Source organism: Alosa alosa, chromosome 17 (genome assembly GCF_017589495.1).
Source record: "Alosa alosa isolate M-15738 ecotype Scorff River chromosome 17, AALO_Geno_1.1, whole genome shotgun sequence".
NCBI classification, from domain to species: Eukaryota; Metazoa; Chordata; class Actinopteri; order Clupeiformes; family Clupeidae; genus Alosa; species Alosa alosa.
Window position 1 is genome coordinate 24,523,787 of NC_063205.1, and position 24,186 is coordinate 24,547,972.

A 24,186-nucleotide genomic window follows, 5' to 3' on the forward strand; every position below is an offset into this window, starting at 1 on the left:
TGTTTACCATGTTGTAAGTCGCTTTGGCTAAAAAAGCGTCAGCCAAATGTAATGTAATGTGATGTAATGTAATGAAAGCACCGTTGAACATACGAAACACAGTGGTACCTCCTCTCCTGTTTTGTCTGTTGTTACTGTAAATCCATATTTGACATAATCGTCACTGTATTTTATTTTTCATTTCCCAGTTTCCTCCGAAGTTGTAGCTGTCTCTGAAGAGCATGCAGCAGAAGCCTGTCCATCTGTCCTGACTGTCACTTTCCTTACTAAAAAGCGATCCATGCTGGTGCTGACTAGCAAACTTCGGCCTTAGTTAGAAAGATTAGCTAACCGCTATACTCCACTCCAAATTTAAATTCACCAAAGAAACCTGAATAATGTATTTCCTTAACTCCGAGATGCTGGTCTATTTCGCGCGCAAGATGAATGTGTATGTATATGACGTTGGGGACGCAAAACACAACGTTAGTAAAGCATAGGATAGACCTGTAGGTGCAAAGCTAGCCTACCTGTGTCACTTTGAATCTCAACTCCTCTATATTATTTTAGATATTCTCATTAAATTCAGTATTCACACCAATGCGCAAATATTCTAGAAATGTTTGGAAAAATAAATTATGGAAAAAAGTGATTTTATTAGTGATATTGCATAGGCTGTCACGGACCACATGCAATGCCGCTGCGGACCACCGGTTGAAAACCCCTGGTCTATAGTTTCATTTTAAGAGTCGGGTGAAAGATCTGAGTCAGGACTCAAACACCTTTAGCTACTACACGCAGGGACGGATTAAACAAATATGGGCCCCTGTGCACAATATCAAAAAAGGCCCCCTGACCGCGACGCGCAGTGCTTCTCTCTTTGCTGTAGCTGTGCAGGCTGGTGCACAATTGCACACAATGAAAATGTAGTAGGCTACATTATGTCATATATTATAACTCAGGCCCACACAGAAATGAATTCCAGCAGCTGTTTTTTATTATTAGGCTGTAATCTCCCTTTGCTGTCCAAACAGTCTACAGCAACATTTTTCACTAAACGGACCGGACACAGTTGTCATATCAACGAGAACGACAACGACAAACGAGAACGACAGACCGAAGTGAAACAGGTGGGGGGGTCTTGGCGTGAGAACGAACGAACGAACGAACGAGACAGATTGAAGAGACATTTATTAACCTGGCATGACACAGAAAATACAAAGACAGCATGCATTTACCATTAGACAGATATTTAAATGTAAATGCCAATATTGAAATGCAAAATGGAGTTGTTAATGTAAACCATTATCATTATGTTTTATCGTATGCTCTCCCACTAGTCTCACTAGCCCATTTGTTTTTTTTTCCATGGAAACGGTTGCTATGCTTCCATGCCTCTCATTGGCTAATTCGATGAGAACGTTTTAGAAACAATACAGACAACAGCATACGATTGGTTTGGCTCTCGCCTTAGGAAGCTGGGCCATAGGCATTCACAGCAGCACTAGGTCAGTGTGATTCAGCGACGAACGAAAGAACGAACAAGAACTGGAAAGGCGAACCAGTTCAGGTCGTTCATTTTAAAGACACGTTCAAAAGAACTAGTTCGCGACCGACCGACCCACCTCTACCCAGGAACGTGAATGGAGAGCGAAGATGAGACAAACACTAGTTAGCTGCCTGCTCGTTTACTTCCACAGGAATTATAAAGCAGACAGTTCTTCAAGGACATCGAAAATGAGCCACGGTCGTAAATGCAGTGTTCCAGGCTGAAACTTAGGCTACAAAGAAAGCTGAGACTTTCCATAGTCTTCCCAAGGATTCAAAAGTTCGAGGGGCATGGATAATGTTTTTCTACCAGAAGATCCCTGCAAAGTTCGACACTCCGTTATTAATTTGCAACACATTTCACCGAAGTCAGTTTTCAAAACCTTGGACAGTTAAGCAGGATTTGCTAAGCTGCTGTTACTGAAACGAGGGGCTGTTCCGACCGTAAGGTCATCACAACCGCATGCTGTAAGTTTTATTTTGTCGCTAAGTGGTTATTAGCCATGCTAACGTGTATCTAGCAAGTGTGATTTAGTTCATTGGCAAGGCTATTTAATTTTCCTGTGTGTCATTTGGATAAAACCTGTGTTGTCATGTTAACCTACATTTTACTATGCATGTTTGTCGAGATCTCTGACAGGTTATGTTCTCAGCAAGATAGCTAACTGAAGCTGAGTAACACGATAGTTCGCTTGCTAGCTGTAATATAACCCATACCATATAACACATACGTTTTTGACGTCAGAAGTGGAAACAACTTCTCGTTATCAATTCAAATGATATCTAGTCGATATGTTGAAAACCGTGTTGTCTAGATACAATGGATTTATTTGCACGTTCTTATTTTATAACATTACAAGAACGGCAACATGACAAACGCAGCATGCCAAACAGATGCTCCAAGTGTGGCATCTTGCGGGGCTTAGAATATTGGCAAATGCTTTTGCTGTGAGTTAACAGCTTGGTGTGTGCATGCAAAAGTGACCTTCACTTGTTACAACATTTCTGTTGTTTGGTTTAGGTTTTATCTTGCAGCCATGCACTTCAATGAGTGCCCCACAACGGAAGACAGCCAAGGAGAAACTATGTACAGACTTGCCAAACAATTTGTAAGTTTAATAAAATATATATTTCTATTACAAACAACAAATCAAAATGTGCAACAGTATAGGCACTAAAAAGAACTTATTGATTCACACACAACAGGCTGTCTTAGACCTGATGCTACTGGTGTCAAAATAATCATCAGTACTGTAAACAAAGCACAATGTTCAGGGCCATACAATTTGTTTATTTTTCAGTATACAGCCTACAATGCACTGTATTACATTATCCAATATAAGTCCTCTTTCTTGTCCTCTTCGAGATCAAAGACCCTCTTCCTTATTGGGATGTCGTCCAGCGGATTCCTGTGCCCCAGGACTTGTGTGCTCAGCTTGACAGACCTTCCATGGAGGATGCTGTTGCTGAACATGTGTCACGGTTCAGTCGAAAAGGGGTCTGAATCCAACGTACTGCCCTGAAGTATCCGGAAGCTCCCTCCATATGCGTAGCACCACACACGAGGGGATCATGACACGGACGCTTCTTCTAAGGAAACCCCAGCTCCTGCTCACAAAAGACCTGTAGGCCAAGTCACTTCATTGCAACGAGAACAGGGTGGAAAAGCCATTTTTTTTTTTTTTTTTTACTATTTATTTTATAATATTTTACATCAGAGTATCACTGGACGATTGTTGAAAAAAATAAAATAAAGTTTATCATTTTGTGGTGTTGATCAAACTGTTTTTGCAATATGCTGAACCAATAATGAATGTGTATTGGTAAATATTTTATTTATATACTGTAACTGCTAACACTTGTATCAGATTGTCCTCACCTTTCCATTCCTCTGATTCTCAAACGGCCATGGTCAGCTCTGTAAATATTAATTGCATTTTGCAAAGAATATAGAGGCACAACGGATCGAGGCCATGATGGTCATTCAGGTCAGCTCCTCAGGAACCTGGGTCATTCTTTTAATAACCTGTAAAAACAAACATAATTTCCCTGCTGTTATTTCGTAATTTTGAATGAGCAGGTAGCAGTAGCAAATGTCTCCAGTTTTAGTTACCAGAGTTGTAAGATCACATATTAGGCTACATGGAAAGAAGGTAATAATCTCAATCAGATGTTAGCAGGATAGTTACAAGATTACATTAGACCTACTGTATTTTAAACAGTGATGTTTATAGGATTTTTGATTATTGTACTCTACTCCATTGTACTATGTAAATAAAATGATAAGTGTTTTTGAATTGACACAAATTGGCCTAGTAATATTTTCGTTGACCTCGTTTCACTTCAGCCATAGGCTACAAACTGCACAGAGCTCCTGTCCAGCTAACTGGACGTCCCGTTGTAAGATCATACATTACTACATGGAAAGAAGGTAAAAATCTCGATAATCAGAGGACTTAATCAGCAGGATAGTAGTTACACGAGTACATTAGACCTACTGACACAAACATATTTTCATTGACGCGAGCAGTAGGCTACTCGTTTCACTTCAGCCATAACGTTATAGCCTACGAACTGCACAGAGCTCCTGCCCAGCTAACTGGACGTCCTGTTGTAAGATCATATATTACCACTACAATAATGTATGTAACTCCTAATCAGATGACCTTTTCAGCAGGAGAATATACTTACTGACTAAAATGAGTACTTTCCTTGCAAGCAGCACTCCTTTCACTACAGCATAGCCTGAACTGCCCACGACTGGCTACGAACTTTTCAGCTAGCTTCTAACTGGACATCTTGACAAAAATTGCACAAGAGTACAAGTTGTAAAACATTTGTTTGTGTGCAAATTAATAACTTCTGTTGCTTACAATGCTAAAAACGAACCTAATACAATGTTTAGCTTAGTCTACGACACTAACGTGCGAGTATTACAGCTAGCTAACTGGGCTACGGGTGGCAAACTCAAGTAAATGACAAAACTTACCACTCTGAAGTAGTCATTTCCAATCTATGGGCGACTGGTTGCTCGTCTACTTCAGATTCTTCCTCTGATTCAGGCTCAAATATGCTGTTCAACACCTATGTCTCCATACAGGCTTGGAATTTCACCATTCTGGGGGCAAGGCCACTTGGCCTTCAGTTGGGCATATTTGGTGGGGGGCACAAAGGCCACATGTCAGGGCACCAAGGCCAAAGTTAACTATTAGTAGTAAGCTATAAAAATGATCAAAGTTGTATTTAGCCTATTCACTGCAGTAGACCTGCATCACTGTATGAAACATTACAAACACATGAAATGAAAACATGACATATTACATAGAACTGTAAATCATCTGACTATCTAATATTTACAGATATCTAGGCTGTATATAACATTTATTTTATATTTGGCCTGTTATGAAATCATGTATTGAACAATTTAAGCACAGCTCAGCTTTAAGAAACTCAAATAGCCTAGATGCATGCTTAGCATTTTGTGATCATTAAGGCTACTTTTAGTCAGCTGTCCTCTGATTTATCAATATATAGGCGATATTTGTAACATTTATTTTGTATTTGGCCCGTTATGAAATCATGTGGAACAATTTAAACACATTGTAAAACTTAAAGCCCAAATTTGGAGACATCCATGTTTGTCGAACTTTACTGCAAATTCAAAACTGGATTACTCTGGAACGGCTAACTGTACAGGGGACTGCTTTACACCTTTGTGTTAGGTAAGGTCTAGCTGTTTATTCTGATATATGGGTTGTCATGTGTTAAAAGAAGGGTTCGTAAAGTAGCCACACCCAGATGAATGGGTATGGAGATCATGGGACGCAAAACCTTCAGTAGAATGTATGATTAAATTGAATTATATTAATTACTTTTCTCACGAACCGTTCAACACAGCAATTATCGGCTAACATCGTTTAAAAGCTGAGAAAAAGCTCTTTCATGTGATACGTGTGATGTCTGTGAGATGAATAGGCTACTTCGCGAGTAGTTCAACTGAGAATGGGTGAATTTGGACGCACTTTCTTTCTTGCGCTGCCACTTTCTCCACTGATGACTAAAACAAATGACTAAATTAATTTGCGCTGTGAATGCTGAGATTATTTTGACAGGCCACAGGCTAAATAAAAATCGCTATTAGTAGGACGCAAAGCAGAATATTGAAAGAAGGGGGCACGGCCAACGCAACGCATCATTCTATCACCCCTTTAACAGAGCAAGCAGGGCCCGTTTTCTGTCTGACTCAGGTGACGTGAACATTGGCTACCTGCATGATAAGGTTTTCACTTCACTGCTGCTTCACACTACCAAAGATTGTTAAGGCGGAACAAGATATTTCATCAGGAGCCACTTCCGGGAACCCGGATCGCACGAGGGGGGGGTCAAAATCCCCCTTTATGCAGAGCAGAGGCAGCGACTGCTCCATCGAAGTCTATGGGCATAGCTCAGAATTTCACCACATATGCTAAAGTCTTGGTTCTATAGAGTTAGGAATGTGAATTTCGGGCACATTTTCATGATCCTCAAACCCTTCTGAACATTTCAGGTACATTTTTAGCATTTTTGAGCAATCCAGTCTGGAGAAAATCAACCTTATATCAGGTGTGCACCGGTTATTTCTGCCGCTGCTGTTGGCCGGTTGCAACTTACGCTCGTCAATACGTCATCGACACGCCTCTTTATGCAGACAGGATTCGATCCCCATTTCGCGCCCATAGACATGAACTACGACGAAGTATCTTGCTCCGCCTTAACAATCTTTGACACTACCTTGCATGGAGACATATTTCACGTTAACAGTGGAGATGTTAGCAAAACTAGCGTTTGGTAAATGGAGATGCAGATCATCTCCCTAATTAATTTCTTCGCGCAACAGCTCACATTATGCGCTCACTCCAGCGTGAAATAAGTGTAGGCCTATCTGTCATCGGCATCGCCATCTATTTGCTACGATATAAGCTACTGTTAGGCCTACAACAAGTCGCGATTTATTAGGCTATCCAATCGCTATGCTGTTTTCATGAACATTGCAGGAATCCACTTCATTCACCTACCCACGTGGGTCAGTTTCACTTTCGCAAACACGCACATTGAATGAGCACTCATAGCCTACCACTTCCACTTCCTAATGTAATTCCTCTATATTTTATGAATTAAGAAGTATTTATTGATCAGGAAAACATTTAATTTATTTTTCTTTCGGTCCGCGGTTCCATAACACCATTCAGTTGTGCCGCAAATTAACAGACAGAAGCACCGGGCATAATCTAGCCTAAATTCATGGCATTTTTAAATCTGACGGCCCCTGTCCATGTGCACACTTGGCACAAGCCATGATCCGTCCCTGACTACATGTGTAAGCCTCGTTTCATTCATCTGCAAGATTTCGTGAAGAGAAGAGGATTACTGGACGTTTCTGGTAGCCTAAAGTAAGTAAAATTTTAGGCTGGCATTGCTCAAGTAGAGGCAAAAATAAATAATTGAATTTAAAACCATATTATATGTATACCTTATATTTTTAGCATTTTTGAGCAATCCAGTCTGGAGAAAATCAACCTTATATCAGGTGTGCGCCGGTTATTTCTGCCGCTGCTGTTGGCCGGTTGCAACTTACGCTCGTCAATACGTCATCGACACGCCTCTTTATGCAGACAGGATTCGATCCCCATTTCGCGCCCATAGACATGAACTACGACGAAGTATCTTGCTCCGCCTTAACAATCGTTTCATTCATCTGCAAGATTTCGTGAAGAGAAGAGGATTACTGGACGTTTCTGGTAGCCTAAAGTAAGTAAAATTTTAGGCTGGCATTGCTCAAGTAGAGGCAAAAATAAATAATTGAATTTAAAACCATATTATATGTATACCTTATATAATGGCACATCGATTATTACCATGGGATTTATTATGTGCACCTAGCCTGAGGGGTATTTCACAAAACGTATGTAAACCTAAGGGATTACAATGGATTACGCTGGGATTAATTTATGTGCCATCTCTTTTGTGAAATCAACATGGGCATTTATTCTGTGCACCTATGGTCGACCAGGTTAACAGCCAGGCTTAGTTCATTCTAATGTTAATTATGCTATTTTATTGGTGCAGACAGCTGTCATACAAAGAGCTTCCATTTTACTATATGCTACATGTATTTACTCGCAAAACACAACCGATTGTCTGCCTGATACCATACGGTTATCATTTCATTGTTGTTTGGTTATTTTATTGAAGGTTACTGAATGAATATAGTCCATAGTTGATTGGAAATGGAGATCTTCAACGAATTCGGTTATTAAGACAAGGCATTTTTAGTCCAACAGTGGCAAGCGTGCGTGCCGAGACAAAGAAGCACTCGCACGTCATTTCAAAACTGAAATGAAGCGGTCGTTATATCGATTTACTTGTTATGAATCTGCCTCGGTCAGAGAATGTCTAATAAGGGGAGAACCAACTGCCACTCTCGGGAAAAGTTCCGGTTTCTGAACTGGTTGCAGTTCCTTGCAATTCATTCTGCACTCATGGCGATCGCCCCCAGTGGAACTCTGGTGGAACTGCATCCAAAATTCGGTACAATGGGACTTAATACGGAGTGGCAAGGCTCTGACTCGGTCGGCTTTTCTTTTTCGAAATCCAGCGCGAAATTAAGAATTTACAGCATTCCTAAACAACAACGATAGTCTGTAGAGTAGCCTTACCTTTGATGAAGGGATTTCCTTAATGTTAAATAATAATTTGGCCCTTGCTGCTAAAACGATGCATAAATTATTAGCCAATGATTTTGTTCATATTCACTCAGACTTGTGGCATTTTATAGCCTAGAAATCTAGACGCACCCTAGCGGCGGCAAATTAATTTGCTCAGCCTGTATACATTTCAATGATATAGGATGGCCCGCCAGGCTAGGCATTTTAGGTTTCTGCATTAGGTCTACTGTTAGAACAAAATAAGCCCTGAGAGTTAATTGATTTGTAGGCCTATTTTATTCTTGTAGAGTAGGCTAGGCCTATATGAGAAAAGGCCAAGAGTGTCTTAAGCACTGTTTTATTTTATTTCGGTATTGTCTTACCTCAACAAGGCTACATACAGCTCCATGAAAACAATCAGATATAAAATCTGTAAAGTCTATAAAAATGTATTTTTATGTTGTATTTGGCTGCTGTGTGAAATGTAGACTATTTTTTATTTTTTTTCATTTCAATACAGTATATGAAACAAACCTCAGTTTAGATAATCATATTCACACATTTTGTTGCCTAATTGACAACCATGATAATTGATAATATAAAATGAATGTGCACCTTGAGCAAATTATAAAAAATATTTCAGAATGCTTTCCATTCTTGAACCGCATCGAATCGTACTGAATCGTTTTTTATAAACATGTATCTTTTCTTGTATCGAATTGTGCCCATGTATCTAGATGTGAATCGTATCGTCTTATACATGAGATTCACACCCCTACTACATAGCCTTTCTGAAAGTCAAGATGGGTCCTTCAAAGACATTCTTTCAAGGACGTTACGTCATCGAATTTCGCCAAGCACTGTTCCAATGTCAAGGGTGCTTGAAAACTCTATCAAGTACTGAGTCCTTCATTCTGAGATTTTCGAGGATGCATGCGTATCCTCTGCGTGCTTGGAACACCCACAATCCTGTGCGCACATTATTTTTAATAATGCCAGAGTAGACATTCTCTCAGCATTCTCTGTAATGCACCTGCAGCTTCCTGCACACTATGCTAAAAAGAACCATTGCCGGATTCGTTCTACCAAGCACGAATCTTTGACTTTGAGAAAAGCCCATATTTCCAATCAGTTGGTCCATCGCCCCTACTTCCGCTGTTTTACAGAAATAGCCACGTTTTCCCATCCAAAAAAGAAAAACTTTAGTCTATATCAGTGGTCCCCAAACTTTTTCTTTCGAGGGCCAGCTCACTATGCCTGGCTCCAAGAGAGGGCCAGAGACTCGGAGTAGTTCTATATCAGTAACCATTAATAGCTTAGTGCTGTGAACAACAGCAGTCTACCGTAGTTGAATATTTTATTACATTTAATCATAGGCTATTGCGATTTAATACCATTGTTAGCTGTGTTTATATTGTTATCATGCCATATCAGTGTAAAATTAAATAATACTAATAAAAAAATGTTTGCATTCCCAAAAGTATTAGCAGGGAGTCCCAAAAGTATATTTTATTAAAACATGTGTGAACTCTGAATTCTGTGTCTTTGCATACACAGCTCAAGTTGTGAATATCCTACAAATAATTTAAAGTTCTCAAACTATGAGAATTTTATGAAGTGCTGAAGTGGTCTGAAATGACCACCATTCTAACTTTCAGTCATCTGGTGAGAACTTGGCACCCACACCACTGGTGTATCTAAATTAGCCATATACCAAAAATGACAATTTACCGTGACTCGAAGAGCTGTAAACAGTGTTGTAAGGCAAATCCGCTTAGAGCTCTCGATGAGAAATATGCAGCTCTAAGGTCCAGACTTGATATTGTTCGTTTGATGAAGATGCGCCATCTCAGGAAGGCTCCTCCGATGTCCATATAACTGGTTTGTTGTTTTATCAAACAATATTTTGGACATTTGCCTACCTCTCGTAGGCTACTCGTTCATGACTACAACTGACACCGCTGTCTCGCTATCCGGAGAAATAATATTTGGTCACCGCTATTTACCGATTTCCAGCTCCCATTGACTTCCATTCAACACATGTAAACAAAACGTCAATCATGTGTTAAACTAACGCCGCTGACATATGCCAGCAACCATTTCACTTTGATAATACTACAATTTGGTACATATATAGAACTGGAATAACAGAACTTAGAGGCTTAAGCAGTGAGGTGAAAGTTGATGCAAAGTGTCAGCCCCTAAGAATGCCCATTGCCTAATTTGTGGTCGTTTAATGTCAGTGAGTAATGACATTCCAAAACGTACCTTATTGATACTCCACAATTTATGAAGTAACGAAGTTTAAAAAGAAAAAAAAAATATCAGATTGGATTACTAATAATTGACAAGGAAGTACAAGATTATTCAACGGTCGCTGCTTTTTTAATAAATATAATGGGCTACATCAGCGCTCCCCAACCACCGGGCCACAGGACATTCCTAACTGGGCCGTAGCCTACGACAAAAAAAAAATGAGTTTAAAAAAAAATGCATGCAAACTAAACTAAATTTAATTCGCAATAATGTCACGTTTTTACATGGCATAGGCCTATATGCAGTTGTTTGATTGCACGCATGTTTGCATTTTGCAAGGTCAATTTTCTTACGTCTGTCTGTCCCGCCTTCAACACTTTTACATATTGCCTTCAGCGGTGCGCAGCCTCAGGTCAGCTCACTTCACTTGATCAGTTCTTGGCGAACGGTAGTGTCACATGAAGTTAGCTAAACTGCTAGAATGAGCAACAAAAACAAGCATCTTTAGCAGGTCACTGGCCAGAGTGTTTGAGTTGCGAGAGCCGCTGCAGAGATTTCTTACAGAAAAAAAGTCATCGTTAGCTGCACATTTTAGTGATGAGGACTGGGTGTCAAAACTCGCTTACCTGTGTGACATATTCGGGTTGCTTAATGACCTCAACCTGTCACTCCAGGGGAGAATGACGACTGTCTTTAAACTGGCAGATAAAGTCGCAGGGGGACGACGATTTGTGGGGACGACGAGTGGACCGGGGGTGTATTTGATATGTTCCAAACAGTAGTTGGGGTTTTGGGTTTGCAGGGCCCTTTCTCTCGCAGCTGGTGCGCGATCACCTTGTTCCGCTTTCAAATGAGTTTGAGCGTTACTTCCCATCCTCCAAAGATCCACGGCAAACCAATGAGTGGGTCCGCAACCCATTTGTCAATATCCCGAATAGTCCTAACTTGTCAGCGCAGGAGGAAGAGCAGTTGATCGAAATTGCAAATGACGGTGGTCTTAAGAGTGTGTATAAGGAAACCTCTCTGGCGGGTTTTTGGATCAAAACCAAAGCAGAATATCCCGAGATAGCCGTAAAAGCGCTGAAAACGTTTCCCACCACTTATCTATGCGAGGAATGTAATGTAATGTAATTGAATGTAAAAGCAAGCAGTGAAATTGCGTCATCTGGTGGCCGTGCAGCGCACTAGCGCCATGAAATATTTAATTTAACACATTACGGTAAAAATCTTGTTTTTTCATACTAATTATTCGTGTACTCCCTTTGATGTATTGTGTTTTCTTTTTAAACTTAGTTCCTTTATAAATTGTGATGTAATATGAAGGTATGTTTTTGAATGTAATTACTCTGACAAGTAAGGTGTTCTACATACTCGACGCACCCAACCGGTAGCGCGACACCGTGACGTCAAAATGACGTAGATCTTGCTGGCGCGCCAGGATTTTAGCCAGGATTTTAGCCTCAAGTGCTGAAGTGGTCTGAAATGACCACCATTCTAACTTTCAGTCATCTGGTGAGAACTTGGCACCCACACCACTGGTGTATCTAAATTAGCCATATACCAAAAATGACAATTTACCGTGACTCGAAGAGCTGTAAACAGTGTTGTAAGGCAAATCCGCTTAGAGCTCTCGATGAGAAATATGCAGCTCTGCGTCAGACTTGATATTGTTCGTTTGATGAAGATGCCGCCATCTCAGGAAGGCTCCTCCGATGTCCATATAACTGGTTTGTTGTTTTATCAAACAATATTTTGGACATTTGCCTACCTCTCGTAGGCTACTCGTTCATGACTACAACTGACACCGCTGTCTCGCTATCCGGAGAAATAATATTTGGTCACCGCTATTTACCGATTTCCAGCTCCCATTGACTTCCATTCAACACATGTAAACAAAACGTCAATCATGTGTTAAACTAACGCCGCTGACATATGCCAGCAACCATTTCACTTTGATAATACTACAATTTGGTACATATATAGAACTGGAATAACAGAACTTAGAGGCTTAAGCAGTGAGGTGAAAGTTGATGCAAAGTGTCAGCCCCTAAGAATGCCCATTGCCTAATTTGTGGTCGTTTAATGTCAGTGAGTAATGACATTCCAAAACGTACCTTATTGATACTCCACAATTTATGAAGTAACGAAGTTTAAAAAGAAAAAAAAAATATCAGATTGGATTACACGAATAATTGACAAGGAAGTACAAGATTATTCAACGGTCGCTGCTTTTTTAATAAATATAATGGGCTACATCAGCGCTCCCCAACCACCGGGCCACAGGACATTCCTAACTGGGCCGTAGCCTACGACATGAGTTTAAAAAAAAATGCATGCAAACTAAACTAAATTTAATTCGCAATAATGTCACGTTTTTACATGGCATAGGCCTATATGCAGTTGTTTGATTGCACGCATGTTTGCATTTTGCAAGGTCAATTTTCTTACGTCTGTCTGTCCCGCCTTCAACACTTTTACATATTGCCTTCAGCGGTGCGCAGCCTCAGGTCAGCTCACTTCACTTGATCAGTTCTTGGCGAACGGTAGTGTCACATGAAGTTAGCTAAACTGCTAGAATGAGCAACAAAAACAAGCATCTTTAGCAGGTCACTGGCCAGAGTGTTTGAGTTGCGAGAGCCGCTGCAGAGATTTCTTACAGAAAAAAAGTCATCGTTAGCTGCACATTTTAGTGATGAGGACTGGGTGTCAAAACTTCGCTTACCTGTGTGACATATTCGGGTTGCTTAATGACCTCAACCTGTCACTCCAGGGGAGAATGACGACTGTCTTTAAACTGGCAGATAAAGTCGCAGGGGGACGACGATTTGTGGGGACGACGAGTGGACCGGGGGTGTATTTGATATGTTCCAAACAGTAGTTGGGGTTTTGGGTTTGCAGGGCCCTTTCTCTCAAGAGCTGGTGCGCGATCACCTTGTTCGCTTTCAAATGAGTTTGAGCGTTACTTCCCATCCTCCAAAGATCCACGGCAAACCAATGAGTGGGTCCGCAAACCCATTTGTCAATATCCCGAATAGTCCTAACTTGTCAGCGCGGGAGGAAGAGCAGTTGATCGAAATTGCAAATGACGGTGGTCTTAAGAGTGTGTATAAGGAAACCTCTCTGGCGGGTTTTTGGATCAAAACCAAAGCAGAATATCCCGAGATAGCCGTAAAAGCGCTGAAAACGTTTCCCACCACTTATCTATGCGAGGAATGTAATGTAATGTAATTGAATGTAAAAGCAAGCAGTGAAATTGCGTCATCTGGTGGCGGCAGCGACTAAGCCATGAAATATTTAATTTAACACATTACGGTAAAAATCTTGTTTTTTCATACTAATTATTCGTGTACTCCCTTTGATGTATTGTGTTTTCTTTTTAAACTTAGTTCCTTTATAAATTGTGATGTAATATGAAGGTATGTTTTTGAATGTAATTACTCTGACAAGTAAGGTGTTCTACATACTCGACGCACCCAACCGGTAGCGCGACACCGTGACGTCAAAATGACGTAGATCTTGCTGGCGCGCCAGGATTTTAGCCAGGTAGCGCGCCACTCATTTTTTTTCAGACGAGCGCGACAAAGCGGAAACAGGAAGATGGACTAGTTCGAGGGCAAGCGAGAGTTGCAGTGTTTTGTTACAGTCAGAGCCCGTCTACGGAGAGCCTTGCCACTCCGTATTAAGTCCCATTGTACCGAATTTTGGATGCAGTTCCACCAGAGTTCCACTGGGGGCGATCGCCATGAGTGCAGAATGAATGGGAGGCAATGGAGCTAGACGGCTAAAATTGTCTCTTTCACCTGATTGTCGTTGACAAATCTTAGATTTGATTGTAGTTTGTATAACTTCCAACATGGGTTATAGGTCAAAAGTTGAATGAACGAGTACTATGTCCTTTTGATTTCTTACAGGTTGGGTCGTTGTTGCACATAACACGCTAGCATTGTGCTAATGAATGACATCATTGACACATTTGAAAGGCTTTTAAGAACAATTAAGTGACTTTAAAAAATATAATACTCAACCAAGTGTATTTTCTTTGCCTCCCCTTTCGAATACAATACTCAAATTACTTGGAAAAAAAATGATATCCCGAGAAAAGTGGATTTTGACGGGTACAGCTCCATAGACCTCCATGCATTCTGCACTCGTGGACGAGCGCCCTCATGTGGAACCACAGAAGGAACTGCAACCAGTTCAGAAACTGGAAGTTTTCCGAGAGTGGCAGTTTTCCCCTTATTAGACATTCTCTGTTACAGTCGTGAATTTGTAATAGTTTGCTGGATAAGTTAATAAAGTTACCAGCGAGAGTTGCAACATATGGAATTAAGAGGAAAGAATAGAAACGATTTATTTTCAAACAAAGGATATCTATTAAGGCCTGAACAAAATCTCTTTCCACTTCAGGAAATTACACAAACTCAGCCAGCTGCTAGCTAGCTAGCCAGCTAACTAAAATGTCCCTCGGGATGACTAAAGTATCTATCTATCTATCTATCTATCTATCTATCTACCTGTGCGCACACCTTGGAAACTAGATGATAATGATGGTGGTAGTTGTGAATAGTAGCAACCAAAGTCTGAAGTACCATCACAGAGGCTAGCTAATAGCAGAGCCTGTTTACATTCTCTGCTACTAGTGTTTCCATAGACTGTATATATAGAACTGGACAGTGTGGCTGCATTCTACAGTGTTCTATGGAATTGAAGCCGCCGAGGCGACGCCATCTTGGAAAATTTGGAGCCAATTTGAAGTGCGGCTACGCAGCAAAAGTTGAAGCATGCGCAGTGAAGAGGAGTCGCGGTCAGGCACGCCCACTCAGTTGCCACTCAGCGAGTTAAACACGGCCCTTGTCAAGTGAAACCCGCCCCCTTCTCCTTTCCACAACGCAGGTCGACTCGGCGCCGAAGGCTAGCTGGCTGGATGAATTTTGCGGCTGTGAGTTAGCTAAACAGTACAAACAACAATCAGTTTGTTCTTGTCTGGTAAGTGTTGCGTATCAACTGAAAAGTTTTTTTTTGTCTATTGGTGTTCTTAAATACATCTAAGAGAGCTTATTATGTTGATTATAGACTGTGACAATTTAGTATGGTGAATACTAATGAGCTAACAACAGAAATACGGACAGCGAATTAGATGCTAACGTTAGCAGCTACATTAACGTTACCGTTAACGGGAGGCTAAGTTAGTCGTTGAAGTGAAGATTAGCACACAGCTCCCGTAACAGTCGATGCATGATATACTTGGTTTTATTAGTTGTTGCCGTTTTCAAATATCTCAATGTATGCCATCTCAACATGGAGTAACCATTGACTGTACATGGGGATTAATAACACTACACAGCAAAGATTCTAGAACAGAGCAAGATGGATTACTGGCAGGAGAATACGTTGGAAATGTTGAAGTACGTTCTATGACTCTATGGGCGCCATTTTGGTAAGCTCAGGTGTCGTCACAGACGCTGGCTACCGTGGGAATCCTATGGCGCTGATCCTAACATGTTAACAATATTTATTCTGTAAAGCTGTATGTTGAAATTACGTGAAACCCAATAGACCACACCATGTCTAGACCAGTTAAATATATTGTCTAAAGACAATGTAGAATTATTTCCGAGGGTAAATTAGGCTAGGGCACTGACATCTGCCCATCATCCACCAAAGTTCAATAGGCCAGTGTTGGGGGTAACGTCAAGTCAAGTCAAGTCAGTTTTATTTTTAAAGCGCATTTAACATGCACATAGTGCAACCCAAAGCGCTCCAACAAAAAAGACACCTAACAAGACAAACGATGCCGGATGGAGCGGCGTAGTCGCCAGCATGCCCATGACATCAAGACATGACAAATACATTTAAAAAATGCCAGCGTACCCGTGACACCAAGACATATAAGACAGACAACAAAACAAATAAAAAAGTGAAAAAAAGAAAAGAAAATATATTTAAAAAGGGGAAGGTGATGTTAAAATTAGTCCAATTTCCAAACCAGCTGAAAATGTCCAAGGGCAATGGTGATCCGTGAAAACTGCACAGAGTGTCTTCACAACCGATATGCCAACAAAGTTCTTTAACGATAGCAAATGATCAACCCAGTGAATTCACTGGCAGTTTGGAGATCACGTTGACGTTAGGCCTTGTAGACTGCAGTCTGGAAATCACTGGAAGCACAGTCTGAAGTAGTGGGCGATCGTGTAGATGCGCAACTCGGTGGACTTCTAACAGCGACCGTCTGTTACTCCGTGAGACCGCAGCTCCCCACCGCTAGGCCAACGCTAGTCTGCAGTTGGCATGGCAGCTCGCAGGTCAGCAACAGCTCGGCGGCCACGGCAGATCCCTCGCAGAGTAGCCAGCCCAGGTCCAGCCGTCCCGAGAGATCCCCTCGACCAGACAGCGAAGCGCACCGTTCACGGATGGATGGAAGGATGCCAGAGGCCCAGTTAGTCTGCAGTTGGCATGGCAGCTCGCAGGTCAGCAACAGCTCGGCGGTCACGGCAGATCTCCCGCAGAGTAGCCCAGGTCCAGCTGACCCGAGAGATCCCCTCGACCAGACAGTGAAGTGCAGCACCGCCCACGGATGGATGGAAGGACGTCCGATGCCCAGCCAGGGCAAAAGCTAGCTACAGCAAGCTCCCAATGGACAAACGTCAACGACGTTTCAGCCGACCCAGAAGCAGTAAAAAGGACTAAGAATAACACGAAAACTATCAAAAACAACGTAAATAAATAGGGAAAACATTTAACTAGACAAACCAATAAAAAAAAAATAAACATGACATTACATAAAATTACGAACATTACATAAAAACAAACAAAAACATGATGCCAGACGGAGCGGCGTGTCTCGCCAGCGTCCCCGTAACCTAACAACAAGATGATCAACAACGTGTTACTGTAATTTCGTTACTTTATTGGGAAACGAAGTAGTCTAAAGGTAACACATTACAATTTAAATTTCAGTAATTCGTTATAGTTACTGAATAACTGTAATGTCCATTCCTGCATTAGGCCTACTCACAATACTGTCTAGCCTATTGACATTGTTTCCATGATTGTTTTTAAAATATTTAAAATATGGATTAGTCTAGGCTACATTATTTCATAGAGATGTGCGTAGTGTAGAGCACCCATTCTCTCCCTGCACCTCTCTCCCTCAAGCGGGTTCAGCCCGCATCTCCCCTACGGAAATCAAAACGGTGGCTTGTGCAAGAACTTCATGCAGACTACAACTGGCGCGGTGTAGCCTACACAACTTTGTTCAAAATTGATGCATTCAAGTTGACTTTGCAAAAGTTAGAATGCCTATTTATCACAACGTTGTCAGTCGCGTTGTCAATCGCAAACTTATTCAAACGACTATTAACTGTAGCTTAATTTGTGGAGGTCGAAGAGAAAGCACCTGTTTGACATAGGCTACGCGTAGCCACGGGCTGGCCTCCTTGTCAGTCTTGCCCGTCCGATTAGAGGGCTTTCCTTCGTATACGCTCATCAAAGACGCGCAAGTCAGCACTGCGCTGAGAGCTCAATAAATCAGTCAAATCGCAGCCACAGCCCTGTTTATTTGTCAGGTGTGATGAAATGCGTTCATATTCCACTTTTTTATGTCATAAACGTTGCATGCCTATGGAAAGGTTTTGTGGTAGGATTGTCCAATGGTCAAGCTGTGCGGCTTCAATTTGTGTTTTAATTTATGCGACGCACCGATGCTGGGTTCATCAGTTTTGCGCAAGTTTAAAACGTTTAGCTGACTGCGCATTTTCTCATTTTCGTTCTATAAGTTCCACTTTTCATGTCATGAATATAACATGCCTATGATAAGGCGTTGCAGTTGTACAATATGGTCAATCTATTGTCTCAATTGTGTTTCATGTGACGCACGCACCGATGCTGGGTTCATGCACTTGGCCAGCCTAGAACAGGAACATTTTGGAGAGGGAATGAGAGAATGAACGCACGCAAGAAACACTTTTTAATTAAACGTAGCCTAATTTACAAAGCCATTTACAAAGACATGTTTTAATTTGGCTCCAGCCTGTATATAGGCTAATGATTTTTGAAAACGAACTTCTGTGGTCATTTCACATAGGCAAGCAGGACAATTTGGGAGTTTTTGACTGCATGGAAACGATAATAATTAGTGTCAAGCACGGTTGTGTTTAGCCTAGGCCAACTATTTGCATTATTTAAGTTACATCAGACGCTTGAGTGAAATCTTGACCTTATTAGTGATTGATAATAATAGCCTATGACTATGCGCTGTGTTTAAGCAGGCCGTGAACAAAGGGTTAACGTATAGCCTACAGGTAGAAAAAAGAACAATGGTGATAATATAACGTTAGCTAAGTTAGTTTGCCTGCTAGCTAACTTATCAGTAGGCTATACAGCCTCTCAATGGGAATTTATGTGATCTATTTACCAGTGCAATAGCTACTTCTGTCTAAATAATAGGCCTATTTACCTCTCCTTATTCAGTGTAAACTTGGAAAAAGATAAATCAGGCCTTTCACACTGTCAGTTCTTGCAGTTCATTACCGAGTAAAAAAAAACAGCTGGCAACGTTAAAACAGCTTTTTAGGTGGGCTCATAGAATTGGAACTGTATATGAAATGAGCTTACCAAAATGGCGCCCTGTCGGGCTCAGAGCGTACTTCATGCCTATGACGTAACTGATCTATCTTGCTCTGTTCTAGAATCTTTGCTAGACAGTCAGTACAGTATATGATGTGATAAAGCAACGGTATGATGTGATAAAGCAACGCAAGTTAACGTTAACGTAATGTGAAGCATGGACCTCATCAACCCGTCATGTTAATGTAACTACTAGCCAGTTTGCCAGCGTTGCATTTTTTCGAACGTTAACGACAGACGCCTCTGTTAGAGCTACTTCTGTGATGGTAGGTCGGTAGCATAGACTGTAAAAAAATAGATCGGTAGGTCGGTAGTTGTAGACCGCATAAGTGAATGATCGATAAATTAAACACTACGCCAAGAACCAGTCACTTCCCAGGGATATCGGTGAACATTTGAGAAAGACCTTAGTTTGTCATCTAACGTCCATGATCAGTCATACTGATAACGTTATTTTTCAAGCTGACGCAAGTTAATAACATTCACACCGCATATTTAAATGTGTTAACATTAGGTAGGCTGTGAAGTTTATTGCACACATATATTTAATTAATTGGTATTACTAGTGGTGTTGAGTGCCTGATTAGATGCTTTGTAATGTTGTAAAATTGTCTGACTAACTTTATTGTAACTTTCCTTTTTGCAGGTAAGATATGGGTGATGGCTGAATGTACTGGAGGTGGCGACAAGGTGGTCTCCATGATCTACATTAGTCTGCAAGCAAGGGAATGCCTACGTGAAGTGGTTTGGCTGGAGTGGTCTGAGGTGGCATGTCCTCACCCTTTCTCCAAGTCCCCTGACATCCATTTCCCTGACATCATCACCCACCGTCACTGGATCAACCTGAAGCCCCTTATACATGGGACATGGCACAGCACCACTACGTTCTGAAAACACATGACTTTCAATAACTGCGTGGCACCAAGAAAAGTCTGCGCTGCTCTGAACCTTCTGTTAATGTGACATCATTCATACTTGAGGCTGTACACATCCCTTTGTTTCTATTTTCTTTATTGATGTCACCCAAACTTCAACTTTCTGTATGCCCCTGAACTCAAACAAATTGTAAATTGCAATGCGCCATTTAACCAGTGGTGTAGTCTAGTTAGTTGTAGTGGTGGGTATACTGTGAGCAACCCCAAATGTTATTAAATCACATTATCCTTGCCTATTTTAAATGGGTATACTGAGATGATGATGCTTTTTAAATGGGTTTACTGTGTAGTCCTGTGTATCCGTAGACTATACCATACCACGGTCATTTAACTGCCTTGGTATTTAAGTCAGAGGCCATTGCTTAGTATTTAACTGTAGCCTACACAAAGATGTAGGCGTTACAAGAATATTAATATCAGAATAATTATTGGTTGATCTGAAATCAATATTGAATGTTTTTTTTTTTTCTTTTTTGTGTGATATATCATTCAGAATGCTGTAACATGACTGGTCTTCAATCAGCCAAAGAGGACACATCGTAACTCCTCTCCTAGTTACTCTCCATTGGCTCCCTACAGTAGCCAGAATTAAATTTAAATCTCTCACTTTGGCCTATAGGACACTGACTGGATCTGCCCCTTGTTGTTTTAAGTCTTAAACGCTAGGTCAAATTCAAGACTCTTTTCCTCAGTGGTTCCATGTTGGTGGAATGAGTTGCCCAGTGCTCTTCGTTCTTGTGATAGATTTTGGTCTTTTAAGCACTTCTTATACATTATGGTTTGTATGCAGTAGTACTGTTTTATTTTCATTAGGCTGTTGATTAATTTGACATTTTTTATTATTGATATTCTCCTTAATGTAGTCTTACCATGTTTTTGATATTATATTATTGATTGAATGGGCATTATTATGTATTATTGCTTTCCCTCCTCATTGTTTATTTCATTAGGCTATTGATCCCTGTTTTAAGTATTATATTGTTTTGTATTTGTTAAGGGTAACCATAACCATCATCATCATAATGTGGTATTTTCTTATGCACTTGAAACAAAGAATAAAAATGTTTCTTTAAACGTAGTACCACTTTAAACACATCACACACTGAACAGCAAAGTAGCTTCCTGATTATGTGTAAAATGTTTACAGAGTATCCTGATGTAGTAGGTCCATGTTCTCATATTTTTACAGCTGACATGAAGGCTGCAGTATTACATTTTTGATTTATAATGGAGCACCCTCTCCATTAGGTGAAAGACTAGCAAGCCTGTGGTAGAGGCATACAATTACAGACATTGAGAGAGCCTATCAATGAGTTGTCACAGTTTTCAATTTAGACGTATTATTTTGAAATGATGTACGTCTACGGGAGGATTTACACATCACTGGCAAGACCTGATCAAATCATACGAATGCAAAATGCTTCTCCAGCAGTGCAATCGCAGGTAACAATGATACCTTAACGCATTTCCAGATACCGCTGTTCTGAGCATACTAAGCAAATTGGCCATTTGTAACTTTGAATCCCTCCTCACGTTAAGCTATGGTCCAATAATGTGTTCACTAAAACACAAGTAAAGTTATTTGTCGGGCTGATTCATAAATGGGCATACCGAGGTTGTCGACCTAGCAGGCTAGGTGGCGTTTATTGCCATTAAGCAAAACTAAGCAAGAGTTAACGTTAATGAAACTTAACATCGCCTTCTCCAGTGACAAAGTGTATTCAAATGAAGTTGCAACGATGATGGCGGCAATCACTGGTTACGTTAAACCATTTTAAACAAGTAGGACTGTAAATGATGGTGACTATGGCTAACCTCACTTCGGATCAATATAGCAGAGCCCTTTTACTTTACCTATCAACTGGCTAATGCTAGCATGATGTAGCATGCTATGAGCTAATATACTAAGCATCTACGAAAGAACAGCACATATCTTTTTTCACAAAGAATCTGTAACAACTAACAACGATGTCTCTTACAAACAACTACACAATGTATGACTATCAATATGTATTTAGTCAGACTGTGATAAGATATAGCCTAATGATAATAACAGCAACACTTATTTAGGTTAGATTATGTGTCAAAATCAGGTGTCGTTAAAATAAGAGAGCGATGACGTGGTAGTGTCTGCAGCCTAGACGGTAAAACAAAATGGACAAAGCGTCGTGTCTGCAGCCAGCCAGCTGTCAATCATGGGTGTAAACACGCCCTTTTTAGATTTGTTAATATAACATTAAAAAAAAATCATTTCAGCGAGAAAAGAAAAATTGTGTGTATTGAAGCATCTTGAAAACTTTTTTTCGAATAAAAAGTTGTTGATACAAAAATAGTTTTAGGTGAGAAAAGTGACACGGAAAGTTGGCTACTTGGCCATTGAAATACATGGGGATGGGCGGAGTTACACATTGTACTGCAGCCAGCCACCAGGGGGCTCTGGACTAACGCTCGCATCACTCTTAACCATGGAGGTATTATATATAACTGGAGAGAGTGACTAAGTCCCGCCCCCATTCATTTCAATGGACCATGCTAGGCTAGCTACTTCAGCCAAAAAAGTTTGAAATTGACCGCAGCCATCTTTACAAAAATGGCGTTTCATGGGTGTTCGTTTCCGGCACCAGCTAAAATTAGCCTATTAGATTCCACGTTACAGACGGAGACAACGTAAGGTACAACGCTATGTCGTTGATGAAGATTGGACATTCCCTCAGAGGAAAAGAAGTTGTTGGGAACGCTTCACCTCGTTATAAAGCATAAATTTATTAAATTGGTTGGGATAACATTTTGGGAATGGTGGTAGAAGTTTGCCCTGTCTCTGAAGTCCTAGGTTATTTAATGTGATGTTCAATATTGAGTCACTTTAGGCTACACCAATAATGAACCCTAAATGCTATATTTGGACAGGTTGTATTACGCAATAGGCTAGCCAACGAAAATTACTAAAATTAAGTAGACATATGGGATGTAAGAAACTTGTGGATAGCTGAAATATTTGTTGCACCCAGTGTGCATTTGCAGCTTGTTAAACCCGGTTAAACCTAGGCTACATTTGCAGGCAGACAAAATGAAGCCAACGTAAGTTGGACTTACCGATAAGTGCACATCCCTCGGGTACTGTGGTTCGAGCAGGCAAAGAGTCTGCAACTGTTGTTGGATATTTGGCTTTTGCCTCGACTGGCAGCCTGGTCATTTAAATCAAATGCATAGCCTAATCATGTCAATGTTGCAAGAAAGCAAACTAAATAAGTCATTGACATTTGTTTCGTTTTAAAACACTTGGGGAGACATAGGTTACATCCAGATGTTGCTTTGTCATGGACTACAGGTAGGAACTACAGCCTGTGCATTTTAAAATAGTTTTCATGCACAATGCAATGAGTAGGCTAATAATTGGATATAGGTCATTGCATCTGCTAAAATGTATGGTCATAGTCAGTTACCTTGTCAACCCACACATAAGGCAAATAATAGCCTAATATGACAACATTTACATTTTTTTTTTATTAATGACAAAGTCCGGTATAATACAGACTAAACCATGTAGGCATTAAGTAAAATATCAGTAGCTTAATCCAAGTAGTTAGTTGTTTTATTTGTCGTCTTCCAGAAATCCAAACCAACATGGGCGATGCGAGGACGCTTCGTGCCCAACACTAAACTTCGTGCATGAGCTATCATCTACCAATCAGCATGTGCAAACTGGTGCCGGAAGTTGCAACCATGTAACGCCATGTTTTCAAAAATGTCAGCGGCCAAATGCCATGCTAACTGGCTGACGCTAACCCTTCAAATCCTGACCCCCTGCTCTTAACAGACGGCACACTGTCCAGTTCTATATATACAGTCTATGAGTGTTTCTTAATGCAGCTTCTTCTGCTGTGTAACATAGTTAGCGTTAATCTTTTCACAACAGCGACACCTCTGTTCAGGAGAATATTGCAACTAGTGTCGTGACCACGACGCGCGAGTATAAATGGTTACGGCGCTTCTGTGACGTCACATTGTCGCGCTACAGGTCGGGTGCGTCGAGTATGTGGCGCAATTAAGGGATAACGTGCGCCAAGGTAACCTGTGACTCATGGACAAGGGGAAATGCAATGCACTGCGTCACGCAGCGTCAATTTTCTTCCTGTCGAGATTTCTCCACGTTGTTAATT

At 40.8% G+C, this 24,186-nt stretch overlaps 1 protein-coding gene and 1 long non-coding RNA gene across 2 annotated transcripts in view; both read left to right on the top strand.

Moving 5' to 3' along the window:
- The first annotated feature begins 1,398 nt into the window (after positions 1-1,398).
- Positions 1,399-2,979, top strand: LOC125310739. Its single transcript, XR_007196347.1, has 3 exons — positions 1,399-1,995; positions 2,549-2,636; positions 2,894-2,979. It is a non-coding gene; the product is annotated as an uncharacterized LOC125310739 (long non-coding RNA).
- A 3,960-nt stretch (positions 2,980-6,939) lies between these two features.
- The window catches only part of LOC125310657 (SLAM family member 9-like), a 28,402-nt gene continuing 11,155 nt past the window's right edge, over positions 6,940-24,186 (top strand). The window contains exon 1 of the mRNA XM_048268280.1: positions 6,940-6,956. The gene's annotated coding sequence lies outside the window, so the exon portion shown is untranslated. The remainder of the gene's footprint in view (positions 6,957-24,186) is intronic.